Consider the following 8,392-nt stretch of genomic DNA (forward strand, 5'->3'; position numbering starts at 1 on the left):
CCCTCCCTCCCCAAACCTGGAACCGCAAACCTCTGTGTGCTCCGAAGCTGCCCTCTCCTCCTCCACAGGCACGCAGCAACTGCCGGCAGGGCTGGCCATCTCTCTCCCCTCTCCCGCTGTGACTGTGCCTGGGGACCAAACCACGCACGCTCTGTGCGCGCGGCGCAGGGGGGACACGGCCGGCAAGCCCGGGTGCCACCATGCTGCCTGGGGACTTTATTGTAACAAGTTGCAAACATTTATACTTTTCACACATCACACGTCAACTTTCTATTGGTGCCTTTCATGTAAGCATATATCAGGCTATACACGTCATCCTACTATTGGTATACATACATCAGGCCATCAGGCCATCCACATGTCAACCTGCCATTGGTACTTTCATGTATACACACACCAGGATTGGTTGCAAAATAGTAAACACAGTTTTTGTTGAGTCATCCTGACTTGCAGAAAGTACAGGAAGTCCATTTCTGTCCTCCATCTTCTTCCTTTCTGAAAGTTGCCCACATTCCTCTGCATACTGTGTTCTCCTCCTTTCAGGGGTATACTGTAATCTGGTCAATGTCGATTGCTTCGTTGATAAGTGCCAGGCTGCTGACAGGCTTGCTGTCAACCCTGACAATTCCCCCTTTTTGTATTTGTGCTACAAAGATGGCCTTGACAGTCTGCTGCAGGGCCCTTTGCAACAGGCTTTTCAAACAAGGTATCATTAATAGCACAACTACAATAATTACCAAAATCAGCAATCCTGTTTTTATGATGGATAACAGCCAACCAGACAAACCCCATTTACTAAGCAACTTATTTAACCAATCCCATCCCTCATCAACTTGCAATTTGCGGACCCCTTCTTTCAAAACCTGAATCCTTTTATGTATGGACTCACTATGGTCTGACAAATTCATGCAACATATTCCATCAAATTCATTGCAACCATGACCTTGTGCTAGCAATAAAAAATCAATTGCAGCTCTATTCTGCAGTGTGGCATGCCTAACACTATCTACGTCAGTTAGTAGACCACTCAAGGCAATAGAAGTAGCGTTGGTTTACTTACTCAGCCAACATCCCAAATTTGTCAGCTTTTTTTAATGCTGTTGCTGCTGCAACCCCAGGTGCAAGCGCTGATGCTGCTATGATTTCCCCGGGTCCCCAAAAGGTTACCTGATCATCACATTGTTTTGAAAATTGATGAATACTGTGGTTTTTTTGCCCTTCATTATGAATCATGATAAGATTAGAAGTGAGCAGAGTAAGCCTCCCCAAGCTACATGGTCCACCATTCAATCTGGATGGAATTTCACCCCATACTCTATCTCCACAAATAAGAAAAACTCCACTAGGTAAAGGCAACAGGTACATTAAAGATCATGAAATATGTCTAGAAGTGTAATTACACCAAGCAGTAGCATTTCTATATACAGGCAATGGTGCATTCACATTCTGTCCTCTCCTCTTTGAGTTGTATGTATAATTAAACATTACGCAAGTGTCCATGATTACCAAGCTTAGGAATTCCAGTTCTCGAGGTCCTTGTGTTACTTGAGGTAGGTATGCATAGATGCGGTCCCAGTTGTCAACGTTGATTTTTGGTGCAGAGCTGTTGCAGACTTTTGGGGGACCCTGGACAAGGTCACTTATCCAGAGGTAGTCCTACCAAGCAGGTCGAAAAAGGATTCTCTGGGTTGGCTACAGAAAGGCACAAGGTTTCCTGGTCGGTTATTTTAGCTAGCTAGAGTCACTCACATATTCTGCTTGGGTTGCGGGACCATCTATCCGTTGATGGGAAGAACCATCAAGCACAGGATGAACACACTGGGCAGGTACCCAATGAGGGCCATCACCTGTGGAGACACAAGCATATCCCTTTCCCCAAGTTATAAGTTCATGAGGTCCAGACCATTGGCCTGAAAACAAATCCCGAACCTGCACTGGAGCATTGTGTGATAATGGCTTTGTGAAAGAAAGAGAGGAAAAATGCATAAAAGAAGGTGAGTAGGAGGAGTCACTGGGAAAAGTTAAAAAGTTCAGTACATATACAGCCTTATCTAATTGTGCCTGAGGGGATTCCCCAATCATTCCCCCTTTTTGTTTTTGAGGCTGTCTTTTCAAGGTACCGTGCATACGCTCTACAATGGCTTGTCCTGTTGGAGAATGTGGGGTACCTGTAACATGAGTTACGCCCCATGTTGCAAAAAAGGTCTGTACCTTTTGTGAGACGTATGCCAGGCCATTATCGGTTTTGACTTCATGAGGAACGCCAAGGGTAGCAAAAGCACGCTGAAAATGATGGATTACATTTCTTCCCTTTTCTCCAGAATGGGCTGTGGCAACTATAGCATGTGAAAAGGTATCTACTGACACATGCACATATTTTAAACCACCAAAGTCGTCAATATGAGTGACATCAGTTTGCCAGATTTGTAAAGCTTTAATGCCTCTCAGATTGGTTCCGAAATATATTGGGATGTAGGTTCCTTGACAGTCAGGACAATAGAGTGCGCTGGAGCTTGAGTTATACCAAACTGTCGTCGCAGTGCAGTGCTACCTTGATGAAAAAACTGATGTGATTAGAGAACCTGTTGTTGTATATTGGGCATATGGCCCAGGGCTATAGCAGATACAAGGGCATCTGCCTTGGCATTACCTTCAGTGAAAAAACCTGGTAAAGTAGTATGGCTATGGACATGCAGAACAAAATACGGTGTAGTTCTCTGTTGTATGGTTGTCCATAACTCTAAAAGAACTGTAAACAACTTCCTTTGGTCAATTGAGGATAAAACAGTTAGCAACATAAGCAGAGTCAGTAACAATATTTACAGGTTGTGAAAATAATTGAAAGGACGCAGTTACAGCTCACAATTCGACCACTTCAGGCGAGCCTTCCTGCATGACTACCTTATCATGCCAGCCGTGTTCATCATGCCAGACTACGGTGGCTTTACCTGTTTTTCCAGAGCCATCTGTGAAAACAGTGAGTCTGTCAACCAGTTTCGATTGACTTAATGTCTTCTGTCCTACAGGCACTTCACAGAAAAATTTAATCAGAGGGTGAGAGGGCAAGTGATAAGAAACTTGTCCTTCAAAGTCAGACATGGCTGCCTGCAGTTCATACTTATGTGCCATGCACCACTCAAAATACATAGACTGAACAGGTACAACAATTTGACTCGGATCTCTTCCCAGTAGTTCTATGCATCTTTTTCTGGTTTTCATAATTATTTCTGCAAGAAGTTCAAACAGGCCAGGAGCAGTTTTGTGAGGTTTAAAAGGTAAAAATGACCACTCCAAAATATGCAGGGGGTCAGTCCACTCAGTATTCCACTGCACAAGCGCACCAAAAGGAGTCACGTGGTCAATAAAGACAAACAGCTGAACTATCTGTTTGGGGTCAATACAAGATACAAATTTAGTTTGCAGCAATAATTCCACCCTCTGGACTGCTTGAACTGCCTCAGAGTTCAGTGTTCTGGGTTCCAAAGGATTGACAGAGTGTTTGAGCAATTCTAACAAGGGTCGCAACTGAGTATTTGTAAGACCGAGATAAGGTCTAACCCAATTTAAAGATCCCATCAATTTTTGTACATCCGTAAGGGTTTGTACATCGATGTTAAGTTTGATGGGCTGTGGCATCACTCTACGGGCGGTGACTATGAGACCCAAGTACTTCCAAGGCTCCATTCTCTGCACCTTCTCAGGTGAAATGATCAATCCAAACTGCTGTAGAGATTGTCTAGTCAATGCTTCTAACTCGCTCAGTTGCTCCTCCTTGCTGGCTGCAAGCAATATGTCATCCATATAATGAAAACAATAGCATTCTGGGAAATGTTCACATACAGGTGATAACACTTGGGCTACAAACCACTGGCAAATCGTGGGCCAATTTTTCATACCCTGGGGCAGCACCTTCTGCTGGTATCTTTTGGATGGTTCGGCATGGTTAATTGATGGAACAGTAAAGGCAAATTTCTCTTTGTCAGGTGTCGCTAATGGAATAGTGAAAAAACAGTCTTTTAGATCTATGACTACAATGTTCCAATCCATAGGAATCATTGATGGTGCCAGAAGGCCTGTCTGTAAGGCTCCCATTGTTGCCATTACAGTATTTACTTGCCTCAGGTCATGCAAAAGTCGCCACTTGCCAGATTTCTTTTTTATTACAAAGACAGGGGTATTCCATGGACTATGGGAGGGCTCAATGTGGTCAGCAGCAAGTTGTTTTGCCACTAGCTGTTGCAGGGCCTGCAACTTCTCTATTGGCAGGGGCCACTGAGGAACCCACACTGAAGAACATGTCAGCCAAGTTAAAGCAAGTGTAGGTTGATGAATGCCCTGCAAAACAGTGGCCCCTGTTAAAAATCCGTTGTAATTTTCACCCCCCATTGCTCCAAGCAATCTCTCCCCCAAAGAGTCAGAGGCGCAGTAGTGACATAAGGTTTTACGGTGGCTCTCTGCCCTTCAGAGTTGATGATTGCCAGAGGCAACTGAGACACATGGCTTTGAGCAGTCCCTCCCAATCCAACCACCCCCATCCCCGTATTTACAAGTGGCCAGGACAGGGGCCAGGAATGCTGAGAGATGATGGTTACATCTGCTCCAGTATCCAGTAACCCTGTAACCTTTATCAAGGATGGTGTGCAGGTCTTGCTGAAGATGGTGCAAGTCATCTGCGGTCCTTGTGTGGAAACAGTTTGGGACCAGAAGACTTGAGGTGGTCTGGTCGATCCAAATCCTCCAGACTGCCCTTCTCATTACTCTGTTCTAGGAACACAACTCACAAAAGGTACGAATTGAGCAATTCGAGTCCCTTTTGGTATAGTCACTGGAGGATAAGGAGTACACACCATTGCACAGATCTGCCCTGTGTAATCAGCGTCAATGACACCTACATGAACAATTAACCCAGTTATGATGCTGCTGGATCGTCCAATTAACAGTGCACTAAACCCTCTTCCTATCGGACCTTGAGCGTCTAGTGGCACCTTAACAATATCTCTTGTTGTTAGAGTGTTTTTGTCAGCTGTGGATACATCCATGCCTGCTGATCCACTGGTTTTTCCAGTGAGGCGGTCACAGAGGGATAAGCCATGGGGGGTTTTCCCCATGTATGGATTCGGTGGTTGAGGTACTTGTGTCCCCACATGCCTCACTGCGCTCCTCTTCCCGTTTCCCTGCAGTGGCTGTCTGTTGGCATGGTATTTTGATTGACATAATCTAGAAAAGTGCCCTAGTTTTCCACATCTGTTGCAGTTAGTTTCTGCCTCTGGTGTTTTGTCTTTCTGCTTACTCCCCTTTTTCTTGACCAGGCATTCAACCTTAACATGTCCTTGCTTTCCACACCCATAGCATCTGGGATTAGGTCGAAGAACAGCAGCTAATGCAGTCATTTTATGTGCCACCGACCCCACCTTAGAGCATGCTGCCACCATTTCAGGGATGGATGGATTCCCAGGCATTGCCTCGATTATTCTTTGGCAATCCTCATTACCATTGTCCTTTGCCAACTCTAGGCAGAGCCTTTGTCTTAGATCTTCATCATCTACCTGTTTTTCTAATGAGGTGACTATTCGTTCTACAAATTGCAAGAATGGTTCCTTAACTCCCTGTTTCACAGTGGTGTACTTAGGCCGCGGAGCTGCTAGCTCCATTGTTTGTATGAGTGCTGACATTCCCATACGCTGGCATTGCTCTAGCAATGCAGGGGGCCACTGGGCTTGAATTTGAGGGTTTGAAAAAACTGGACCCATTCCCATCAATGTGTCAACTCCAGCCCTCTTCTCGGGTCTCCTGGAGGCAGCTGCATGTTATCTAGTGCTGCTCTCTCAGCTAGTTTTCTCCAATTTGCCAGGAATACCAGCCTCATTACTTCTGTGGAATTTATCCCATACTTAGAGGCACACATCTGCAAATCCTGCACCACCTTCCAAGCAAACGGAGTATGCTCATCTTGTCTTCCTGAGTTTGGTACTGCCTTAAAAACTGGGAAAGTCTCGGGACCTGAAGATGGAATTGCGTTGCATGTCTCAGAGGGATAGCCGATCCTATCCAGTAGATTCCAGTTCCCTACTTCTGCTGCCTTTTGCTTTACCTGGTTCCAAAATTTACCTGGATGCCTAGGCAGCACTGTAACAGTCACAGGGGGCAGGGTCTACGGCTCTGCTGCTTTCCAGAGGGGCCGACAAGCAGCTCCTGGCTAGTTAACACCAGAGGCTCTGTCAATCGAGCTGGTCCTGCCCAAGCAGAATCCCTCCACACTGTAGATGGAGACAAAGTTCCAGCAATCCATCTGAGAGGTATGTTAGGTAAGGGCATTTGGATCACTCCTCCCTCGGGCCAAGACAAACCCATTCGTGGGATTGTTTTTGCTCAAGGGCCCGGAAACACCTGGTGGGTTATGAGGAAGGATGGAGAGATCCAGTGTGTGCCTCAAGGAAACCTAACCTTGGGAAAAAACTAATTCTGTGTCTTGAGTTGTGTTTTACAGGAGACCAGACACCAGATGAAAAAGACCTGAACAAGCTGAACAAGGATGTCCAATGATGAGACAACCCAGACCAATGAACCAGTCCTAAAACCAGAACTGTGATTGTGACAAAAGGGCCAAGGATCCAAACTGAACTGCTGTTGGTGCTGATCTTCAACAACAGACAACAGCTTTGAAATAAAACAAGGACTATATATATATATGTATATATATGCGCAGGATATAGGCGAATGCAAGACACAGGTATTACATAAAGAAATAGTATGGAATAAAGGGTGGAGAATGTGATAGTTTTCAGCCTAGGCCTTCCTGGAGACCAGCTTGTAACCAGGAACTAGGGAAGTGACCAAGGAAGTATTCCATGCTATTCCTTTATGTAAACTGAGGTATAAATAAAGCTGACCAGAGAGACCTCCCTCTCTTCTTTTCTGGCGAGGTTCAGGAATAGGAGGTCTCTACGTTGGCCTTGCTTATCTGAAGTTGAGGCCTGTAGCGGCTGCTGTTGTCTGCCACACAGGAGGGGAGAGTGCTAGGCCGGGTCTGACCGTCCTGCTTTTCTCAAGGGAAGTGGTGAGATTTTGCTAGTTCTTTATTTTGCTGGTTTCCGGGTTTTTCGATTGTGCATACCTGTTTTGTTTCTGTCCCTTTTTGTCCCTTTTTTGTCCTTTTTCTGTTCTCCCTCCCCCTCTTCCCTTTTCGGGAGCTGTTTGGGGTTTCTGGGGTTATATGTACATAGCATTCTCACTGTATATATCTGTTTTATATGTAAAATATATATTTTTGCTATAGCTTTGGCTGTTCGTTTTTTTTTCTTCCCTCTCTGGGGAGTAGGCTCTTTCATTGAGTTTTGGAGACTTGGCGGGAAGCCAGCTCAAAACTTGAACAGTTTGGATAGCTCAAATACAATGGCTGTATTTGTACAAACTTAATGCCTGAACAAAATGAGACTACAAAACTGTTTTTTCTTCTTCCTCTTTGAATGCAATGAAAATATGTAGCATGATACATAAGAATTTATTTTAGCTTTCTTTAAATTAAAATTACTCATAGGAATGTCATTGAGACCATTTGTAAGTAGATCTCAGTCAAGAATAAGAAGGGCAGCAGAACTGGTCTGTTTGTGAAGTGAAAAAATTCAAATTTTAACTTTCAAATGTGCCCCCCTGTTCTAGTAGCTTTGCAATTATTCTTCTACAAGCTTTCTTCATTTGTTGTTTTTAATCTGTGCTAAATGGACTAGAGTGTTGTTTTGGTCAAATGTTTCATTAATATTATTTCATTTCTACGTATAAGATTACTTTTCTCTGTGTGAAAAACATTAGTTCTGTATCAGGTTGTGTGAATGAGGGATTTAGGTGATTTTAATGCTGGTAAGATTTTGCTGAGCTATATTTTCCATTTACAAGTTTTAAATTTCAAGCAATCAAAAGGCATTTGCTGTGATGGGCCTAAGAAACAGCATTCTGCTTTTCTGCTGTGGTATGTCAATTTCAATTTGAGAAGTTCTTTTTCAGGTAAACTTGAAACAGTTATTTATCAGTTCTTCGCCACTGACTAGGCATGAAGTTTTTACTGCCCATAGATACAAACTCAAACAAAACTTCTAGCTGGTCTGTAATTATTAAAACTTACATTTACATGCTTCTGTGGTTTATCTTTTCAGATATCCACATGAAGCGCTAAAACACAATAAATTCACAAAAACTTCTTTGAGGAGTGATATAGTACTGCCTTGTTATGCTGCTTGTAGAACCTCCCCAATATACTTTAGTCAATAAGTAAATAAAGAGCTGTGATTGCAGCATAGACCAGCATCTGCATGCTGGCTTTAATCTAACTAGCTGAAGTAGTTGTAGCAGCAAAGATCCAGCAACCTGAATTTGAGACTATGAGGCAGTCTAAGAA

The sequence above is a fragment of the Neopelma chrysocephalum genome, unplaced genomic scaffold, assembly GCF_003984885.1.
Source record: "Neopelma chrysocephalum unplaced genomic scaffold, ASM398488v2 Primary Assembly neopelma1_96738, whole genome shotgun sequence".
NCBI classification, from domain to species: Eukaryota; Metazoa; Chordata; class Aves; order Passeriformes; family Pipridae; genus Neopelma; species Neopelma chrysocephalum.